The sequence below is a fragment of the Spinacia oleracea genome, chromosome 4 (genome assembly GCF_020520425.1).
Source record: "Spinacia oleracea cultivar Varoflay chromosome 4, BTI_SOV_V1, whole genome shotgun sequence".
NCBI lineage: Eukaryota > Viridiplantae > Streptophyta > Magnoliopsida > Caryophyllales > Amaranthaceae > Spinacia > Spinacia oleracea.
In genome coordinates this window covers 134089937-134113237 of record NC_079490.1, presented here as the reverse complement: position 1 = coordinate 134113237, position 23301 = coordinate 134089937, and the positions used below count along the sequence as shown (strand labels likewise).

Below are 23301 nucleotides of genomic sequence, written 5' to 3'. Positions count from 1 at the left end.
TCGATCATATTTTGCGAAATCGTATTGTTTGAATTTCAAACATGGATTTGTGAATTCATGTAATTGTGCAATATTCGAAATCATGTTGTTCTTTGATTCGATTATGTATATTGTCTGATCATTGTTGTGTTTTTCATGCTTTTTAATTTCACATTAATCCTTATGCTATCTATCTGTGCTATGTAATTAGAAGTTTTCATAGTCCGCAATCGTCAATCACTGAATCTGGTGCGTTTTCTTATTAATATTTCTCCAGTTTACTGTTCTGAATAATTGTTCATTTTGTTCTGGATGATTGTTTTAAATGTTTTGAATAACCGATGTTTTTGTTCTGAACTACAATGCAACTGACAATGTTGATGTTCTGAATAATTGCTCTTTTTGTTCTGCACTTTTATTCATATGTTCTATGTTATTATTATATATGTTATGAACTGTTTTCTCACATTCTTGTATAGATTCGGTTATATAGAGGATGTGAGGATCTTGGTTACCATGATATTCGAAATTTCCCGGAAAAAGTGAAGTGAACTTTATAACTTTTTTATAATATGATTTGAATATTTAGATAACTGTTTTTATTTCTTTCATGATCGAAATAAATGTACATCGTGTTCTAAAAAATATACATGTTCTAAACAATATACAACATGTTCTAAACTTTACACAACATGTTCTAGGAAACTTTTCATTGTATTCTACACAACATGCTTACTGTTCTAAACAATATACATCATGTTCTAAAAAATATACATATATAATGTTCTAATTTGTATAGTAGCTTTATTATTTTTTGTTTAGTTGTCTTGACACTAATCCTTTTTGTTATTTTCAGGACTTTGTCATTGATTCGTTTTCTTCAAACAAAACTCGATTTCAATATTTGTCGTGCAGTTAGAGTTGATGATTTTATTTGTTACATGTTTTGTATTTTTAATTTTGAAAAATTATATACGTTGTACTCTTTTTTACATTATTTTTTTATATCTTATTTTTAGTCTTACATTTTAATTATCATTCTGGATGGACATAGTGTTACGGTTCAAATTGTTGTATAAATTTTATATATTTTACTATAACCGTATTTTGGTTTTGTTGAGCATGTTCTAAAATTAAACACCTTTTTTTTCTACGTGTTGTTGATCATGTTCTAAATTTTCACATCTTTTGTTCTACATAGAAAAATAGAATATATTTTTTACCGATCTTTTGAACATGGTTTAGCTAGTAGACTTGTGAAGTAATTGACTTCTTTTTTAATAGATTCATTAGCATATCACATTACAAGTCTATTAGTCAAATTAAACTTCAAGCAAATAAATCTATTACAAGTTGATCAAAACCATCCAATATAAATTGATGGTTTACTAATTTTACGAATTCAACATAAAGTATTTACAAGAAATTCAACATTTGATGTTACAAAGACATTATGATCCCGTTAAATTTGATTCTTTGTTTCCCATTTCCTTAACTCGGAACCATAACATGATGTTCATCATTTTTCTTGTGTGCCAATATCTCGCCACAATACTCAAGCCTCAATCTCTTCATTTGCTCAAACTGCAGTGAATTAAATTTTGAATATTAGAAACAATAAAATATCATATGTTCTACATTTACAAAGTAGATGTTCTGAATTCACAAATTAGATGTTCTGAATTCCCAACGTAAATGTTCTGACTTCCTAAACTAGATGTTATGAGTTCCCAAACTAAATGTTCTGCATTCCTAAGCTAAACTTTATGAATTCGGAAACTAAATGTTATGAATTGACGCAGATACACATGAAAGACCGAGCACAGACACATGCAAGTAACAAACACAATATGCATAACTACACCCAACACATAACTGAAGACATCACAATCTCGTATGTGTTCATGGATAAATACCGTGATTTGAAACGAGTTGCCTATGTAGGATTTGAACCTACATCATTGTGAAACTGCACAAAGCTCTACGAATTGAGCTAATAGGCATTGTCCCAAAACATCAAGCATTGACGACCATTACTTACAACAGCACCACACACACAAAGCTTATAGCAACAACCAAACAGAGCAGAACCACTTCCCACCCTAGACTGACCTGCAACAACCCTCCCTGCAAAACAAATAGCCTACACCAGCAACTATGCAACAACTTAAGACCAACACCAATCTTTGAAACAAATATACTAGCCCATAATGTCGCACATGAAAACACAACATAGCTAACCTGGCCAAAATTGTCATAAAAATAGGCATAAAATCAGACCCAAAGCAACTTCATGAACATATTAGATACAAGAAAATAATATTGGAACATATCCTTCTAGTTTCAGAACATCTTGTTATGAAATTTAGAACAGAAATATTCTTAAGTAATGCATATAATGTTCTAACAATTAAATTTATATGTTCTAACAAGTTGATCAATATGTTCTACTAGTTAAGGAACATGTTCTGCATTAACAAAGTATATATGTTCTAAGTTACTTATCTTTTGTTCTGCAGTAATTAAAATTATGTTCTGAACTCATTTAATATAAGTACCAAGGACCAATACCATGTGTTCTACGCATTTCATCTAATTGTTCTAATAATTAAACCTACATGTTTTAACAACTAAAGTATATGTTCTAACAATTAAACTTATATGTTCTAACAAGTTGAGCAATATGTTCTAACTAGTTAAGGGACATGTTCTGCATTAACAAAGTACATGTTCTGTTACGTTGTTGAACATCCATTACACTCATCTGGGAACTAGCCCATTAGAATACAGAAAAACAGACCACTGCACTTGTCCTGCAAGATTTTTGTACCTTTATCTACACTGATACACTTATTTTTCTTCCCAAATTGGTTACTAACATGAGCAATAAATGGATAATGGTCTTATGAACCTGGTTTTGTTATCCAAATGGGAATGTTCAGGTGGTTCTTTTTGTCATCATGCAACAAACTCACTCACTCAAACTCATATTTAAATGAAAGATTGTAATTTGTATTGATAAATGCTTAAAGCTTATAAACATGTATTGCTTGAGAACGTTCAAGAGGTTATCTACTCTCCCACTTTCACCTAATACAATCAACATGCCTGCGTACTCACTCCCCCCCCCCCCCCCCCCCCTTAATTACAAATCCCTTAAAAAAGACACACAACATAAAGGAAAACTGGAAAAAATACAATAGGCTTAATGTTCCTTAATGGCTTCTCTCGCCTTTCTTTGGATTGTTACCATTGTACATTATTCCTATATGTTCTAATCATTTAAGCTACATTTTCTAAGCAGTTAAGCTATATGTTCTAACACAGTGAGAGATGATGTTTCATTGTTATTTAGTTTACTTTTAGAGAGATTTTGTTTACTATTTGAGAGATTTAATTTACTTTCGGACTAACTGCTAGCCAAACCTAAAGCTCAATTGCACAGATCACAGCAGCTAACAACCATAACCAAATATCAACATAGAAGGTAATTCCTTTAAACCAAACGCAACCAAAATTTAGTTATGTTTATAATATGGATATTATATCAAAAACAACATATGTTACATGTTCTAACCAACGAAACTATATGTTCTAACTAGTGAACCAACATGTTCTAACAAGATAAGTTATATGTTCTAACAATTGAATTTATATGTTCCAACCTATGAAGCTATATGTTCTAATTGGTTAAGTTACATGTTCTTACCAGTTCAACTATATGTTCTAACAAAAAATATAACCACTGATAATAACAAATGCATTAGAAGCATCAAACATGAGCTTACATCTTTGCAAACAAAACAAGTTGCATAAGATGACCATTTCAATTGTTGTAGGCAATTCCTTCGGAAAACCAAATAAATAAGTTTAGACTTGAGAACTTTAATGACGGTAATAACTAATTGCATAATCACTTCAAAAAAGAACCACAAAGTTTGTACATCAGAAGGCTTGAGCAATGAACAATTGTCCTTTCCAGTGAACTATGAGTATTATCTTCTGTTAATCTCACCTTTCATAAATTGGTAAAAGATAAAATTGAAGCAGATAAAGGAATTAATTGTTTCCTAAGAACAAAGAACATGAAAGTATGACCTAATTTTCTTTGTGGCAGTTCTTTACTTTCTAATTCTCAAATAGTTGATATACGTACAACAATCAGTTAACCCACGTAACCTCAATTGTTATTGTCATGAAAAGTAAGAGATTGTACATGAAAGAAACACCTTAACTTCTAAGAAAGCATGTGACTAACATATGTTGAGAATCTACACAAAATTCTCTACTTTCTATGACTAATAGTTTCAATGCAGATCATGCAGAAATTTCACAAGAAAGTGCATCTAGAATTCTTAACATCCAAAGAAAAGTCAGAAAAAATGCATAAGAATGGGATCAAGGATTTGATGCCTGGCAATGCGGGGTACTATTCATCAATAACCTAACAATCCTAAGCAAACACAAACAAATTTAAAGTATTTAGCCTAATTCGAGAAAAAAATCACCATTTGTCAACAACTTCTCCCAGTAATCAACAAACTATAAACCTATCCAAAGCATACCTCATCAACTAAACATTTACTTTTTGAATTCAAGGCATACCTCATCAACAGCTTCTCACTCACATTCTTTTTTAATTCAGAATTTTGTCTTTTTGAATTCTTACAACTACATGCTTTGGGTTCATGGTCCTAATAGAGAGAGTAGAATGAAGAAATGTAATCCTAAATACATGATAGATTTGAACAATTTTAAGTAGTAATCCTCCATGCTAGGAGTGTTAGACTACTAGTCTTAGGGAATGCAGTAGCTACTCAAGAACGAAACTCAAGTTTGACATAGAGGCAAGAAGAATATATGAAAATCCTTTGATCAAAAGTTAATATGTTTGGGAGAAATATTATTCTCATCAAATTCAGAACATGTGCACTTATAATTAGAGCATATGAAATTATGATGTTCTACACAGTGAGCTATGATGTTCTACATTCTTAACCTTCGTGTTCTAAAGTATTGAGAGTATAAAATATTACTCTAAATTGTTCATGATGTCGTTCAGAAGTGATGGAGGGACAATAGGCTCCGTAGATTTGGCGCGTTTATTATTAGACACAAAAGCCAAAAATAGTTAGTTTGATGACATAGTCATGCACAAGGTTCAAATATGGTAAATGTAGTCAAATAAGATCTAATTCTTTCAAATATCTTTCATTTCTCAATAATTGAACCATCACTATACCTAAATTTTGGTGTTCTAAAAGGTAACTTTCATGTTCTAAACATTAAACATTTTTGTTCTAAATAGAGAACCTTCATGTTCTAAATGTTGAACCTTCATGTTCTAAAGAATTGAGATTATAAAATATTACCCAACATTTACAAGGACGTCATTCACAAGTGCTTGTTCGGCAATAGAACTACCAGTGCGATATAACTCTGTTGTTTGGGCGCGTTTGATCTCATTTCCGACATTTGAATTTTCTCTGTTCAAATATTCAGAACATATAACTATAAGTTATAGAACATCATGAATTAATTCATAAAATCAGTAAATCCAAAAATATAGAAAATTTTCACAAATTAATTAAAAAAGTCAGATATTAATCACCTAAACATTCAGAAATTCAAAACTAATCACAAAATAATTTAGAAACATGAACAATTAATTCAAAAAATAATCACAAATATTAAGAATAAACTGATTATGATTTCAAAAAATAATAACAAAAATTTCAGAAAAATCAAATCATGAAATAGAACATCCAATCAATTACTTACATAAGATTCTTCGCGATCTTCTGAATGTGATATGTGTTTTTCTTCCGTTTTTACACAATTTCATCTTCTTTTTCATAATTTTCCTTACACTATAAAATAAACACAAATTAACCTAAATCAAGATCTAAAAACAAGAAAATAGTGTGAAATTCGTGTATTGTATTACCTTCTTCGTTCCTAGCTTTTTCGGCTTGTTTTTTTGGATTTTTCTGCTTCCTTCATCTCCAATCTTAAACGAATACAAAAAAATAGGTTAAAATAGACGAAACTGTTGAAAAAGAGAAGAGATATAGAAGAATTCACCAAGAACTATTTGAAATCAACGACTAAATCGAGTGAATTGAAGCTTCATCGACAATTTTTGAAGCTTTAATGACAGTTTTTAGAGGAGAGAGAAAAGTCTGAGAGAGAGGAAGGGGGTTGAATTTGGGAGAGGCTGTACAATATTTTTAGAGAGAGAAACGTCTGTTTTTTATTTTTTATTATTTGGTGTGTGGGAGGTTATTTAAATTATTTCCATTACTTGCTTTTAATCCTAGCCGTTGATTTTCATCTAATCCTACGGATTAGATTCATTCTCATATATACTAGTATACTCACATAGGGACCTATTTTCACCGGATCCCATATATATATATATATATATATATATATATATATATATATATATATATATATATATATATATATATATATATATATATATATATATATATATATATATATATATATATATATATGTTCACATGAAAACCACCTTAACGTGAGAACCTCTCTTATGGTGAGAACTATAATCTTGACTGTTCATGATTTATATCTTGACCGTTCATTATTCTCATGAATGTTTATAGAATTAAAAACATTTCCTTTTATCCTCTTTGCCCGACCCTCTGAATCGAGGTTGCAGTCTCGATCGTATTTCTTGAAAATCTTGAACTCACCGAATCCAGGGATCACATGTGATTGCTTGGGGGTATGTTTGCAATCAAAACACCAAGCAATAAAACTCGCAATTGCCTGCTAATTAATTCTCCAAGCAATCAAAGCTCATAATTGTCGCCGTCGATTATTGACTAATCTATACTAATATATTTAAAGGCGTTGTGAAAAACGTCCATGTGCTACGTAGTACTCTTCCCTTTGTGCCACATCATTCACTCACCAAGTGGTATGTCATGTCATGGATAACCAAAAATCAATACAATGAGGTTCGAACTCTAGACCTCATGTCTGAATGATATTTCTCATTACCATCTTAACCAACTACCAATTGTGATTTATTTCTTCACATTAATTTATAAATAAATGTTAACATGAAGTCTAAACCAACTAAATTTTTATTTGATTTTTTATTTTCAATGGAATATTTTGAAAAAAAATAATAAAGAATTAGGACAACTATGAAAAAACATGATGTCATGAATCTCATAAGCATCAACTATATAAATACCTTGCATGGCTGCTTATATCTAATTTGGTGTTATTAATTTGAAGCGCTTAGTTCCACTAGAAAACAAATTATACAAATTGTAAGATTATCTAATTGAAAAATTACTTTGCATGATAAATGACGTAGTGTGTCCTTGTAGTTGACAAACTTAATTGATGTTTTTCACTTTATGGTATACATACATTTCGTCAAATATTGAGTTTAAGAAAATATAAAATTTTCTATTCAATGTAGTAACCGGGGCATCGCCCGGACCACACACTAGTATAATAATTAAATCAATACTGGAAGTTGAATTAATTTAGGCAACTACAAATTCGTTATGAGAGATGAGAGAGGGAGGAGAGATAAAGAAGATGATGGGCTAGTTTATGTTGTTTTTTTTGTAGGGGTTCATGGTCTAATTTAGTGATTGGTAAGTGCAAATTGTTTACAGTAGAGAACTTATGTTTGAAGCTTGAGGCTCGGTTGTTGATCATAGTGTTGATCGGATATTCGGATTACACTTCGTATGTATATTCTTTGAGATACAACTTAATTCAGAGTTTGAACTAAATATGCATATATTTTGAAGGAAATTTGGTGAAACACTACCTTTAAGTTTGGTGGTTTTATGAATTGCTACCTTTTAAAAAGGAAATTATATTTTACTACCTTATAAGTTTGGTTTGTTTGATAAATACTACCATTTGCCGTTTTTTGTTAATGTTTTACGTCTTTGGACTCCACTACAACGCTTATTTAATATGGCAAATGCACAAAATGACAAATGAACAGAGATATTTAAAAGAATAGAAGAAATACACGACGAAAAACATTAACGAAAAACGTCAAATGGTAGTGTTAGACAAACAAACCAAACTTATAAGGTAGTTAAATTAAAAAAAGTTTTTATAAGGTAGCAATTCACAAAACCACCAAACTTAAAGGTAGTGTTTCACAAAATTTCCTATTTAGAATTATATATGCATAGTTTTAGAACTGAATATGCATATTTTTTGAACTATATGTGCATATTATTTGTCTAAATCAATAGATCTCACGGTTCAAAATCTGACGCCTCATTAATTTACGGAGGGGTGATGATAAAGGTCGCAAGTTGCAACAACATTTAGTTGTCGCAATCTTACGTATCGTAGTTTAATTGGTACATATATACGCCATGTAGGTTATGTTAGGTTATGATACATATGACAATTCATAAATCATGCGGAAAAACAATAAAGCCAGGAAAACATATTATATTCACATAATCATTTAGCATAGTATTGATGCATACATGTTGTAGCGTGCCTTCCCTAGCTGCGCCCGAACCGAACAAGAACAAGTCTTTAGGACTCCAAATGTCGTCCCTCCGTAGATAGTCCACAGTACGTCCGGATCCGCCTCAAGTTAGACCAACTAGAATCGCCCTTAAGGTTGCTAGGATTTTCGGCTAGTGTTTGCAAGTGTATGGCTAATTTTATTTCAAAAACTTACCCTTTGAATACTTCAATCGTCCCTGCAAATAATGACCCTAGGCCCTTATTTATAGAGGTATGGAAAAGGAACTGGAATCCTATTAGGATACTAATTAGTTAAACTAGAATCCTAGTAGGACTCTAATTAATTAATATTTATCCTTTTAGGATTAGGAATTTAATCATCAAACAAATCCTATACAATTTAGGTTTCGTATGTGAACACAAACTCTACACGAGAATGACCTACGAGCGTGCAGGCCATGCCCGCGCACAGCCCACACGGTTGCTCGTCCCACGCGAGCCGCAAGCCCACGCGAGCAGCAGCACAGCTCGCAGCCCATTGCTGCGCGCGCTGTGCGCGCTGCCACGACCTGCTGGGCCTGGCCTTGCGCTGGGCCTGGCGTGGCCTTGGTTGTTTGTGTGGCGCGCTTGGCTTGCTGGGCGATGGCCTGGCTTCGTGCTGGGCCTTCGTCCGGCAGGCCTCGTCCGATGCTTATTCGTACGATACGCTTCCGATTAAATTCTCGGTTCCGGAATTCATTTCCGATACGAACAATATTTAATATTTCCGATTCCGGAATTAATTTCCGTTTCGAACAAATATTTAATATTTCCGTTTCCGGAACTATTTTCCGATTCCGATAATATTTCCGATTCTGACAATATTTCCGTTTCCGGCAATATTTCCGATTCCGGCAATATTTCCATTTCCGATAATATTTTCCGATACTTACCATGTTTCCGTTTCCGGCAACATCTACGACTTGGATAATATTTATATTTCCGATACGATCCATATTTCCGTTTCCGGCAATATCATCGTTTCCGGAGTATTCATTTCTTGCTTGTGACGATCTCAGCTCCCACTGAAACCAAGATCCGTCGATTCCGAATATCCATAGATGGAGTATTTAATGCCACTAAATACTTGATCCGTTTACGTACTATTTGTGTGACCCTACGGGTTCAGTCAAGAGTAAGCTGTGGATTAATATCATTAATTCCACTTGAACTGAAGCGGCCTCTAGCTAGGCATTCAGCTCACTTGATCTCACTGAATTTATTAACTTGTTAATTAATACTGAACCGCACTTATTAGACTTAACATAGAATGCATACTTGGACCAAGGGCATTATTTCCTTCAGTCTCCCACTTGTCCTTAGGGACAAGTGTGCATTTCCTAATTCCTTTGTCACTCGATGCTTGCTCTTGAACATAAGGTAAGAGTTGTCATCCTTATTATGTCCAGAGGTGTTCCTCGGTTTCAGAGTTCAACTGATCAAATAAACAGATAATCATAGCCTATGATTCATCCGAGCACGGCCATGCATTTCACAGTTTCTAGCTCTCCGAGTGGCCTTGTACAACTTTTAAGCATCTCATCCCGATTTATGGGAGGACAATCCCAATCTTGCGATCTTGAGATTAGACTTCGTTTGATAGGTGATTACCTGAGCGTTGCCTTTATAGCCTCCTTTTACGGTGCGACGGTTGGTCAACGTCAAAGCAACCAGTTCTCAAACAAGTAATCTCAAATCACTCAGGTATTGAGGATTTAGTGTCTAATAAAATTAATGAAATTTACTTATGACAGATTCTCATCTCTTACAGTAAAGTTTCATAGGTCTTGTCCGATACTAGTCTTCCCAAAGTAAGTATCTATGCAAATGATTATGACATTGCCATGTCCACATAGTTCAAGAAACAGAACTACTAGTCATCTTGCATTCTAATCGTCTAACGTTTTCTATGCGTCCAATTTTATAGAAAACTCCGACTAGGGACCATTTTCAACCTTTGACATTCAAGTTCACTTGATAGACATTTCTTAGTCACAGGACTGGTCCTGACAGTCTATCTTGAATATATCGTCAAATTGAAGGGACTCATCATTTAATAAACCACAAATTAAATGGAAAAATGAATTCTTTTCATTTATTGTGAATGATTAACCAATAATGTTTTACAAAGATTTAAACTCTAAAACTTTAAAACATTAAACAAGGATATCAAAGCCATTCTCCAATATGCTTGATTCCCATAGCTGCAGTGTGCGAGTTGTGCTTCGCCTGCGGCAGAGGTTTAGTCAATGGATCTGATATGTTGTCATCAGTTCCAATTTTACTTATTTCGACTTCCTTTCTTTCAACGAACTCTCGTAGAAGGTGAAATCTACGAAGTACATGCTTGACTCTCTGGTGGTGTCTAGGCTCCTTTGCCTGTGCAATAGCTCCGTTATTATCACAATACAGGGCTATTGGTCCTTTAATGGAGGGGACTACACCAAGTTCACCTATGAACTTCCTTAGCCATATAGCTTCCTTTGCTGCTTCATGTGCAGCAATGTACTCCGCTTCAGTTGTAGAATCCGCAATGGTGCTTTGCTTAGCACTTTTCCAGCTTACTGCACCTCCGTTGAGGCAGAAGACAAACCCAGACTGTGATCTGAAATCATCTTTGTCGGTTTGGAAACTTGCGTCCGTATAGCCTTTAACAATTAATTCATCATCTCCACGATAGACCAGGAAGTCATCTTTGTGCCTTTTCAGGTACTTCAGAATATTCTTGGCAGCAGTCCAATGCGCCTCTCCTGGGTCTGACTGGTATCTGCTCGTAGCACTGAGTGCGTACGCAACATCCGGGCGTGTACATATCATAGCATACATTATTGAACCAATCAATGATGCATATGGAATCCCATTCATTCGTCTACGCTCATCAAGTGTTTTTGGGCACTGAGTCTTGCTTAGAGTTATTCCATGAGACATGGGTAGGTAGCCTCGCTTGGAGTCTGCCATCTTGAACCTATCAAGCACCTTATTGATATAAGTGCTTTGACTAAGTCCAATCATCTTTTTAGATCTATCTCTGTAAATCTTGATGCCCAATATGTACTGTGCTTCTCCTAGATCCTTCATCGAAAAACATTTCCCAAGCCAAATCTTGACAGAGTTCAACGTAGGAATGTCATTTCCGATAAGTAATATGTCGTCGACATATAATACTAGGAAAGCAATTTTGCTCCCACTGACCTTCTTGTATACACAAGATTCATCTGCGTTCTTGATGAAACCAAAGTCACTGACTGCTTCATCAAAACGTATATTCCAGCTCCTGGATGCCTGCTTCAATCCGTAGATTGATTTCTTTAGCTTGCATACCTTTTTAGCATTCTTTGGATCCTCAAAACCTTCAGGCTGTGTCATAAACACAGTTTCTGTTAAAACGCCGTTTAAGAAAGCAGTTTTGACATCCATCTGCCATATTTCGTAATCGTAATATGCAGCGATTGCTAACATTATCCGAATAGATTTTAGCATTGCAACTGGTGAAAAGGTTTCATCGTAATCCACGCCGTGGACTTGCCTGTAACCTTTTGCAACCAATCTAGCTTTGAAAACTTCAAGTTTCCCATCCTTGTCCTTTTTCAGTTTGAAAACCCATTTGCTTCCAATGGCTTGGTAGCCATCTGGCAAATCGACCAAATCCCATACTTGGTTTTCAGACATGGAGTCTAATTCAGATTGCATGGCTTCTTGCCATTGCTTGGAGCTAGGGCTCGTCATAGCTTGTTTGTAAGTCGCAGGTTCATCACTTTCAAGTAATAGAACGTCATAGCTCTCGTTCGTCAAAATACCTAAGTACCTTTCCGGTTGAGATCTATATCTTTGCGATCTATGCGGGGTAACATTTCTAGATTGACCATGATTCTCACCAGATTCTTCTAAAGATCTCTGAGTTTCATCCTGAATGTCATCTTGAGCATTCTCTAGAGTTTGTTGTTCGACTCGAATTTCTTCGAGGTCTACTTTTCTCCCACTTGTCATTTTGGAAATGTGATCTTTCTCCAAAAAGACACCATCTTGAGCAACAAACACCTTGTTCTCAGATGTATTGTAGAAGTAATACCCCTTTGTTTCCTTTGGATAGCCCACAAGGATACATTTGTCAGATTTTGGATGAAGTTTGTCTGAAATTAATCGTTTGACGTATACTTCACATCCCCAAATCTTAAGAAAAGACACTTTTGGAGGCTTTCCAAACCATAACTCATATGGAGTCTTTTCAACAGCTTTAGACGGAGCTCTATTTATAGTGAGTGCAGCTGTATTAAGTGCATGTCCCCAAAATTCTAATGGAAGTTCGGCCTGACCCATCATTGACCTGACCATGTCTAGCAAGGTTCTGTTCCTCCGTTCCGACACACCGTTCCATTGTGGTGTTCCAGGAGGAGTCAATTCTGATAGAATTCCACATTCTTTCAGATGGTCATCAAATTCATAGCTCAGATATTCACCGCCTCTATCAGACCGCAGTGCTTTAATCTTTTTGCCTAATTGATTCTCTACTTCACTCTGAAATTCTTTGAATTTTTCAAAGGATTCAGACTTATGCTTCATTAGGTAGACATAACCATATCTACTGAAGTCATCAGTGAAAGTGATAAAGTAGCTGAAACCACCTCTAGCATTTGTACTCATTGGTCCACATACATCTGTATGGATTAAACCCAATAGTTCATTTGCTCTTTCTCCAACTTTAGAGAAAGGTTGCTTTATCATTTTGCCAAGTAAACATGATTCGCATTTACCATAATCCTCTAAGTCAAATGGTTCTAGAATTCCTTCCTTTTGAAGTCTTTCTAAGCGTTTCAAGTTTATATGGCCTAATCGACAATACCACAGATAGGTGAGATCTGAATCATCCTTTTTGGCCTTTTTGGTATTTATGTTATAAACTTGTTTGTCGTGATCTAATAAATAAAGTCCATTGACTAATCTAGCAGATCCATAATACATCTCTTTAAAATAAAATGAACAACTATTGTCTTTTATTAAAAAGGAAAATCCCTTAGCATCTAAGCAAGAAACTGAAATGATGTTTTTAGTAAGACTTGGAACATGGAAACATTCTTCCAGTTCCAAAACTAGCCCGGAGGGCAACGACAAATAATAAGTTCCTACAGCTAATGCAGCAATCCGTGCTCCATTTCCCACTCGTAGGTCGACTTCACCTTGCTTAACTTTCTACTTCTTCTTAGTCCCTGTGGATTGGAACATAAGTGTGAGCCACAACCTGTATCTAATACCCAAGAAGTTGAATTAGCAAGTATACAGTCTATAACGAAAATACCTGAAGATGGAACGACTGTTCCGTTCTTCTGATCTTCCTTTAGCTTCAAGCAATCTCTCTTCCAATGCCCCTTCTTTTTGCAGTAGAAGCATTCGGATTCAGAAGTGGGTTGACTGACCTTCCTCTTTACAGATTTGGCGCCAGTTTGCTTAGTTGAGCTGGCCTTGTTGCCATCTTTCTTAGCATTCCTCTTCTTTCCAGATTTCTTGAACTTGCCCCCACGCACCATAAGCACATCCTGCTTATCACTTTTGAGCGTCTTTTCAGCGGTCTTCAGCATACCGTGAAGCTCAGTGAGCGTTTTGCCCAGACTATTCATACTGTAGTTCAGTTTGAACTGATCATACCCGCTATGAAGAGAATGGAGGATGGTGTCTATAGCCATTTCCTGAGAAAATTGCTGATCCAGCCGACTCATATTCTCAATGAGTCCAATCATTTTGAGAACATGTGGACTTACGGGCTCGCCTTTCTTAAGCTTGGTCTCAAGAATTTGCCTATGAGTCTCGAATCTTTCGACTCGAGCCAGATCTTGGAACATGTTCTTCAACTCACTGATGATTGTGAAAGCATCTGAGTTGATGAACGTTTTCTGCAGATCTGCACTCATGGTGGCGAGCATTAGACATTTCACATCCTTGTTGGCATCAATCCAACGATTGAGGGCTGCCTGAGTGACCCCGTCGCCTGCGGCTTCGGGCATCCCCTCTTCTAGGACATACTCTTTTTCTTCCTGCATAAGAACTATTTGCAAGTTCCTTTGCCAGTCAAGGAAGTTTTTCCCGCTCAACTTCTCCTTTTCGAGAATTGATCGAATGTTGAATGAATTGTTGTTTGCCATAGTTAAAACTACAATTGAAAAGAATAAACAAATAAATAACCATTCACAGTTTCTCTTAATAAACTTAAATTCTAGCATACATGCATAATTCAATGTTCATTAAGCATTTTATTCAAGTTATGTGTTCCGGCAGGTGTGAATAAAATGATTCCAAGATTCTAAAATCATTGAAGAACTAAGCACAGTTTGTCGACTTAATCCTAAAACATCTTAGGTAAGCAAAAGCCTTTTGCTAATAGTCTAGAAACTATTCTTGGTTGATAGGTACGTCTAAGAACTTATTAGGTAAACCTATCGATTTTGCCACGACATAAAAGGACTCCTTACTTATATCGTTGAGTTTCACCAAAACTAACATGTACTCACAATTATTTGTGTACCTTGCCCCTTTAGGACCAATAAGTAACACCTCGCTGAGCGAAAACTATTACTAGATTGATATAAAGGATATCCAAGCAAGTGTATATTTTGGCATGGCACCTTTTAACTCAATTTTAAGTTTGGAACTTAAGGCTCTTACTATGTTGGTTAGATTTTAAGTGAACTAAAATCCTTAATCATGCAACATAATCAAGCTTTGATCTCATGCATTTTAAGACATATTTAAAAGCAATAAATAACTTAAAACATGCATAAGATAAATGTGATCTAGTATGGCCCGACTTCATCTTGAAGCTTCAACTTCAAAGTCCGTCTTGAAAATCTCCGTGGGAGGCACCATTTTCTTCAAATAGAATAAGCTATATTTAAAACTAATTACAACTATTTGATGGTACGCAGACCATATTTGAATTGAAAAACAACTTTGGTACTTTAGACCAATTACATTCAAATTAATGGTACGCAGACCATATTTTCTATCCTATTTGGGCCATACTAGTCACTTCATAACCTGCAAAACAGTACATATACAATATATACCATTCACCCATTCATTATCATGAATGGCCCACATAGCTGGTTAGTAAAACACATTATGCATCACATAAACATTTGCAGCAATTAATCAAGGGCACCAATAATCTACAAATTATTCAGTCCTTATTAATTCTAATCAAGTTGTTTTAACCTTAAGGATTTGTAGACCTAATCAAGAGTTTATGACTAAAAATGCTCCCACTTAAACCAATAAATTCATATGCTTTACTAATTTTAAACATAAAAATGTATTTCTAGTCTAACCGGAAACATACAAATTTAATTAAAATTTAAAGCTCATATAAATTTATAATTGAATCCAAAAGGTTTAATTTAATTTCAGCCGTATTTAAATTAATTCATGATTTTAATTTTAGTAAAATAATTAGAATAAATAAAATTTATTATAATTACAATATTCAAAATTAAAATCCAAGAAAATAATTTAAATTATTAATTTTAAAATTAATTAAAATTACGTAAACTGAAAATTTCAAATTAAAATTTCAAAATGATCTAATCGCAACGCAACAATCCCACGCAACGCACGCCCATGGGCTACACGCATATAGCCATTGCTGGCCATGTGCCCGCAGGCCATGCGCTGCGTCGCATTGCTGCTGCTCACCATCGCAAGGCATCAATCGAACACGCGAGCTGGTGCTCGCTGCGCGCGCCAGCGCTCGCTGCGCTCGATCCATGCGAGCCATCGCTCGCTGCGCGCCTTCCTTTCCCGCACGCGAGCTTGCTCTCATCGCACGAGGCAGCAGTATGCGAGCTGACGCTCGCTGCGCGCGAGCCATCGACGCTGTGCGTAGCGCTCGTGGCACGCGAGCTTGCGCTCGCTGCGCGCGAGGCTCCGCATGCTTGCGCGAGGCAGTGCGCGCTGTGGCGCAGCACGCTTGCTGCCCACACGCGACTGCTCGTGCCTTGCTCTCGCCCCTGCCCATACGCCCATTGCTCACAGCCTACGACACAAGGCAGAGCTGCTGCCTTGTGCTCGTGCACCATGCCCTTGCTCGCTGCATTCGTATCGCATGGGCGACGAGCTCCCTTGCTCGTCGTCGCACGCCCGCACTATACAACACCCATTAAGGGTAACACGTAGCGTCCATTGCTTTGTGCGTGCAAGTTATATGAGCGAATCGCATAAAAATTAAAAATTTATATTCAAAATTAATGACAAATTAATAAATAATATTAATTTCATAATTTTAGGGCGAAAAATCGAAAATTTATTATTTAATTGATTTCCGATTAACATGGATTCAAGTCTAGGTCATAAAAAATTTTAAATTTAACATAAATTTACAATTTTTTATGGTGGTTTTTAATCATAGGTCTCTAATTAAATTATAACTAATTATGAAAATCAAATTAATTCTAAATTATTTCAATTTTCAACAACTTAATCATAATTACAAATTAGATTGCATAATTAACAAGGCTAGGCATTCAAACTTGTTAAACATATACAGTAGGTCAATCAAAAATTCAAGATTTATCAACAAGAATCGCAAATTTTTAATTTAACATCTTAAATTTACGAAATTTTGCATTTGAAAAACTAAAACCTCCGAAAAGTCATAGTTAGGCCTTTTACATGCGGAATTGACACAAAAATCACTCGATTTGGATGAGTAACGAAGAAACTGCCGAAAAACTGCGTACGTATAATTAAATAAACGCAATTTGCAATTAATTAACAATTACGAAAATTAATCACCCCTTTTAGTTCTTGCAAATTTGTAATATTTAACCATGTTTATGCAATTTAGATTATGAAAATAATAAGAGGCTCGTGATACCACTGTTAGGTTATGATACATATGACAATTCATAAATCATGCGGAAAAACCATAAAGTCAGGAAAGCATATTATATTCACATAATCATTTAGCATAGTATTGATGCATACATGTTCTAGCGTGCCTTCCCTAGCTGCGCCCGAAACGAACAAGAACAAGTCTTTAGGACTCCAAATGCGTCCCTCCGTAGATAGTCCACAGTACGTCCGGATCCGCCTCAAGTTAGACCAACTAGAATCGCCCTTAAGGTTGCTAGGATTTTCGGCTAGTGTTTGCAAGTGTATGGCTAATTTTATTTCAAAAACTTACCCTTTGAATACTTCAATCGTCCCTGCAAATAATGACCCTAGGCCCTTATTTATAGAGGTATGGAAAAGGAACTGGAATCCTATTAGGATACTAATTAGTTAAACTAGAATCCTAGTAGGACTCTAATTAATTAATATTTATCCTTTTAGGATTAGGAATTTAATCATCAAACAAATCCTATACAATTTAGGTTTCGTATGTGAACACAAACTCTACACGAGCATGACCTACGAGCGTGCAGGCCATGCCCGCGCACAGCCCACACGGCTGCTCGGCCCACGCGAGCAGCAGCACAGCTCGCAGCCCATTGCTGCGCGCGCTGTGCGCGCTGCCACGGCCTGCTGGGCCTGGCGTGGCCTTGGCTGTTTGTGTGGCGCGCTTGGCTTGCTGGGCGATGGCCTGGCTTCGTGCTGGGCCTTCGTCCGGCAGGCCTCGTCCGATGCTTATTCGTACGATACGCTTCCGATTAAATTCCCGGTTCCGGAATTCATTTCCGATACGAACAATATTTAATATTTCCGATTCCGGAATTAATTTCCGTTTCGAACAAATATTTAATATTTCCGTTTCCGGAACTATTTTCCGATTCCGATAATATTTCCGATTCTGACAATATTTCCGTTTCCGGGAATATTTCCGATTCCGGCAATATTTCCATTTCCGATAATATTTTCCGATACGTACCATGTTTCCGTTTCCGGCAACATCTACGACTTGGATAATATTTATATTTCCGATACGATCCATATTTCCGTTTCCGGTAATATCATCGTTTCCGGAGTATTCATTTCTTGTTTGTGACGATCTCAGCTCCCACTGAAACCAAGATCCGTCGATTCCGAATATCCATAGATGGAGTATTTAATGCCATTAAATACTTGATCCGTTTACGTACTATTTGTGTGACCCTACGGGTTCAGTCAAGAGTAAGCTGTGGATTAATATCATTAATTCCACTTGAACTGAAGCGGCCTCTAGCTAGGCATTCAGCTCACTTGATCTCACTGAATTTATAACTTGTTAATTAATACTGAACGGCACTTATTAGACTTAACATAGAATGCATACTTGGACCAAGGGCATTATTTCGTTCAGGTTATGCGTCAGCGAAATATTTTTACTATCAATTTAATATTTTTACTATGAAAATTTGTAAATAAGGTCGTCGATATAAAGAAGGAAACAAATTAAAATATTAAGATTTTCCTTCATTTTTTTGTAACATATATAATATGTTATATAAGAAAATATTTTAATTTCCAATTTAAACCATGACACATAAGCATGCCATGTCATCATTGTGACACGACTTAAAGGTCGCATATTACGACCTTTATCATTTTCGTTTACGGAGTACTCTGTAATGATTAAACATTTATGTTCATCCAATTAGCCTCCACGTGTTCGGTCTCCTTCCTCATACATCAAAAGGTGGAGAAAAGAAAACCCAACCAACCTTTTCTCTTTGACTTTCTTCTTTCCTCCATTTTTATCATCCTCCTTGCAAGTATTACAAAACACAAATATAGTGAAAATATCATAGAGATACAAAAAGCATTGGAGATACAATACAAAGACAGAAGGCATTGGAGATGCATCTTTTCATCAATTTTAATTTAATGGTATTACAGATACATCACATCAGGTAAGAGATACATCAGAAGTATTCTATAGATACGCAATTATCCCTCTGCTTTTTTCAACCATTTCATCTACCCTGCACATACATCAAATGTGTATTAGAGATACAATGGTCTATGGTAATGTATTACAGATACATCACATCAGGTAAGAGATACATCAAAAGTATTCTATAGATACATCAGAAGTATTCTATAGATACATCAATGATGCAATAGAGATGCGTCAATGGTGATATGAACCAGACAACCCATTGGAGATACACTACAAAGACATTAGAGATACATCAAGAAGGCATTGGAGATGCATCATTTCATCAATTTTAATTTAATGGTGAAATTGAATCTTCGCATATTACAGAGCTTTAAAAATACAATCAGAAAATCTCAATCAACCAATCGTTACAATTTGCAAATACATTGAAAAACCACTATGGGTACATCAATTTGACATTACAGATACATCAAAAAGATAATTCAGATACATTAAATAAATGGATCCTTCACTCTTTAGATTAAATCAACCCGCCATGACGCTGCGACACGTTTGATTCACCGCCACAACTACCAGCCTCCTTCTCCTCACATCCGTATTTCCTACCGTTAATTCTACCTCCATCCTCCCCAACCACCGTCGTCCGCCTCTAATCTTACCTCTCGTTCTCTCTCATCGAATTCCCAATGCTAAACTCCGGCGTCACCTTCAATCTAAACGCACCCCTCCTACTGCTCGCATGAATCTTTACCTCTTTGGGTTTGCTTGGAAGTTATAGAAATGGGGAAATAGGATTGAGGAGAAGGGTGAGAATTACAACTCAAGGGATGTTGACTTCTTCTCTACAAAAGGGAGAGAGATAAAGTGGCCGGTTAAAGTATACCACGTGTAATTGATTTTTTACTACACTGTGAGACTTTAATTAGTTTATAAAAATTACTAATGCGGAATTGATGTGCTCCGTTCGATTTATTTGATCCAACGGTTCCGGTTGTTTCTCACCCTTCACACCAAAAGACTACTTCTCACCTGAGCCTAAACCTCTATATATATATATATATATAGGGGAGGGATCATGTGAAAATAGGTCCCTATGTGAGTATACTACTATATATGAGAATGAATCTAATCCGTAGGATTAGATTCAATCTAATGGCTAGGATCAAATAAGAAAACCCATCAAACTTCCAATTAAAACCAATCACTTTTTCATTAAACCCACGTAACTTTCTCTCTCCAGACCCTCCTCTTCACTCTTTCCCTCTCATGCGATTTTGAACTCCCTGTTATCCCCTCAATTTCCTCTCTCCTTTGAAGAAAACCGCCATCGCAGCCTCCAAAACGGCAAATCGCTCCGTCGTCGCAACTCCAATTATTGATTTAAGGTAAATTCGAGTTCAATTGTTCTACATTTCTTCTCGCCTTCTACAATTTTTCCTAATTTTAACCTAACATTTTCAATTGAAGATGATTGGAGTAGAAAAAAAATACGAACGACGAAGGTAAGCGAATTTGTAACCTAATTTCAAATTCGTTGTTTTTATACATTAATTGAAGATAATTTTTGTTAAATATTGATTTTCAGCAAAAACAAACACGACAAACTAGCAAAAAATCCAGACGATAATGAAGAGTAAGAATTCGGTGGTTTAATTGTAGCGAAATTTATTTATTAATTTCGAAATTTTGTAATTATTTTCGGAATTTCTCATAATTTATTTTTGTAATTATTTGGTTTGCAAATATTTGGATGTTTCTAGCGATTTTTAAATTTTTATATTCCTTATATTTGATGTTTGATGCAATTATAAATGTTCTGAATTTTATGAATTTTTAGTATTTTTAATTAGAATTTAATTTGTGATTTTTTGAATTGTTTTGAGAATTGAGAATTTTAAGATATTTTCGTCATTTTAAGATATTGTTTTGATATTTTTTGAATGTTCTGAACGACATCATGAATAATTTAGAGTAATATTTTATACTCTCAATACTTTAGAACATGAAGCTTAAGAATGTAGAACACCATAAATCACTGTGTAGAACATCACAGATCACTTTGTAGAACATCGTAAATCACTGTGTAGAACATCATAAATCACTGTGTAGAACATCATAGATCACTTTGTAGAACATCATAATTGCATATGTTCTAATTACAAGTGCACATGTTCTGAATTTGAAAGCTAGCTAGTGAAATTAATTATATGTTGTCTTATGTGACGTTTGACGGTTTTACTAGTTGATATTATCTGTTTCCATCTATTAGTTTAGGTGTTTGAGTTTCCCTAATGGTCTGTTCCTATGTTGCTATTACATTGTTCAAGTGTTGTTGGTTTGGTTTGTAGTTCCATGCCTTACGTTGTTTTGACAGGTTTAAGAATCAATGTGAATATGTGATATGTTCATCTTCACTTACTTATTGTTCACTTCCCGAGATTCTTATCAGACTTTTATTATTACTGATTCCTATTGACTAAATTTGTATTAGAGCTCGAGTCGTTTTTCCTGGTGTATCAAAGTGTGTTTAGGTGTGAATTTGATCACTGTGTTTTGAATTTGACAGTTGCTCCAGAGATAAAGATAACTGTATCATAGAATTTGTGAACCTTTGTCGGGATAATATGTGCGATGGCAGTTTGATTATTTTGGTGGAAAATGTAGAACCTAGAGGGCAAGTTGCCTAATTTTCTGGTTGATGATTGATGATTCATGAGTGCAATCTCATAATAGATGCTTGAAGTGTCTCCAACTTTGAGTAGTTTCTCCTTGGTTTTCAACCTTCCCAAGCTTGCTAACCATGATATGAAACCAACTTTCTAAGTGAAATTGAGCCGGCCAACTCTCATCTATGTGCTTATATTATATTTCAACATTAAGAATTCAGAAACAAGTCATAATCCATATAACTGGTGCCTTTGAGCTCCTTCCTTGATATCTTTTTCTGAATTCAGAATTCTCTATTTGAGCGAGCCACATTACCCCTGATGTGCTTTTTGTTCAAAATTCGCTGTCTTTCAGATTCCTCTTCCCATCTCTGCAGTAGACAGACAATTCCAACAAATTATAAGTAATTGACATCTACTGATCTACGCATAAAAATTCAGAATGGGAAGTGTCAAACACAGTCCGTTAGTTGCCCACCTGCCTCAATGTGTTCAATCTGTAGAGGTTTTTGCCCTTAATTAGAAGGAGATTGTCATTTTCAATGTTTCATGTGTTGTTGTTAAGTTGTTCCTATATTGTTGTTTTGGTTTGTAGTTCCATGCCTTAAGTTGTTTTGCCAAGTTTAATCCAAAATAAAATCTCTCAAATATAAAACTATATCTCTCTAATATCTCTAAACATCATATCTTAGAACATACAGATTAACTGCTTAGAACATGTAGCTTAACTGTTAGAACATATAGGAATAATGTACAGAACATATAGCTTCACTTGTTAGAACATATAATTCAATTGTTAGAACATATATACATTGTTTATAACAGAACTAAATTTGTTTCATGTGATGCAGGGTAATCGAAACTCACAACAATAGAGAAACTGAAGCTAACCTCAATGAAGAAACCGATGTTAATGTGAACAAATAACAAGAGGAAGTGAATAAGAAACATAACAAACTAAGGAAACATGTTGCAAAGAGGAAAGAGAGTACAAAAATTGTTGTTAGAGATGTCAAGAAGCACAAGTCTATAATTGAGGTGCGTTCGGGGTCACAAGACTGCGTAGAAGTGGATAACAATTCAAGGTTGGTGAAGAAGGAGGAAAGACTTTTGATCCAAAGAATACCAGCAAATTGGTTCATGGCACTTATTCCTAAAATTCCCAGACAACACAGAGCTTCCATTAGGAAGATAGGCTTTGGTGCCTTCCTTGATTTGCATATTGGTGCCCATAAGTCAAAGTTTTCTGTTGAACTTGTAACAAGCTTAGACACCAATATAATTACTTTGGTCATGTATAGCAAAGAAGAAATAGAT

The 23301-nt window shown here is 35.3% G+C and overlaps 1 long non-coding RNA gene across 1 annotated transcript; it reads right to left on the bottom strand.

Moving 5' to 3' along the window:
* Positions 1-1372: 1372 nt before the first annotated feature.
* Positions 1373-6000, bottom strand: LOC130472368 (uncharacterized). The gene is made up of 4 exons (XR_008932486.1): positions 5927-6000; positions 5761-5849; positions 5352-5465; positions 1373-1563 (listed from the first exon to the last, which is right to left on the bottom strand). It is a non-coding gene; the product is annotated as an uncharacterized lncRNA (long non-coding RNA).
* Positions 6001-23301: the final 17301 nt, after the last annotated feature.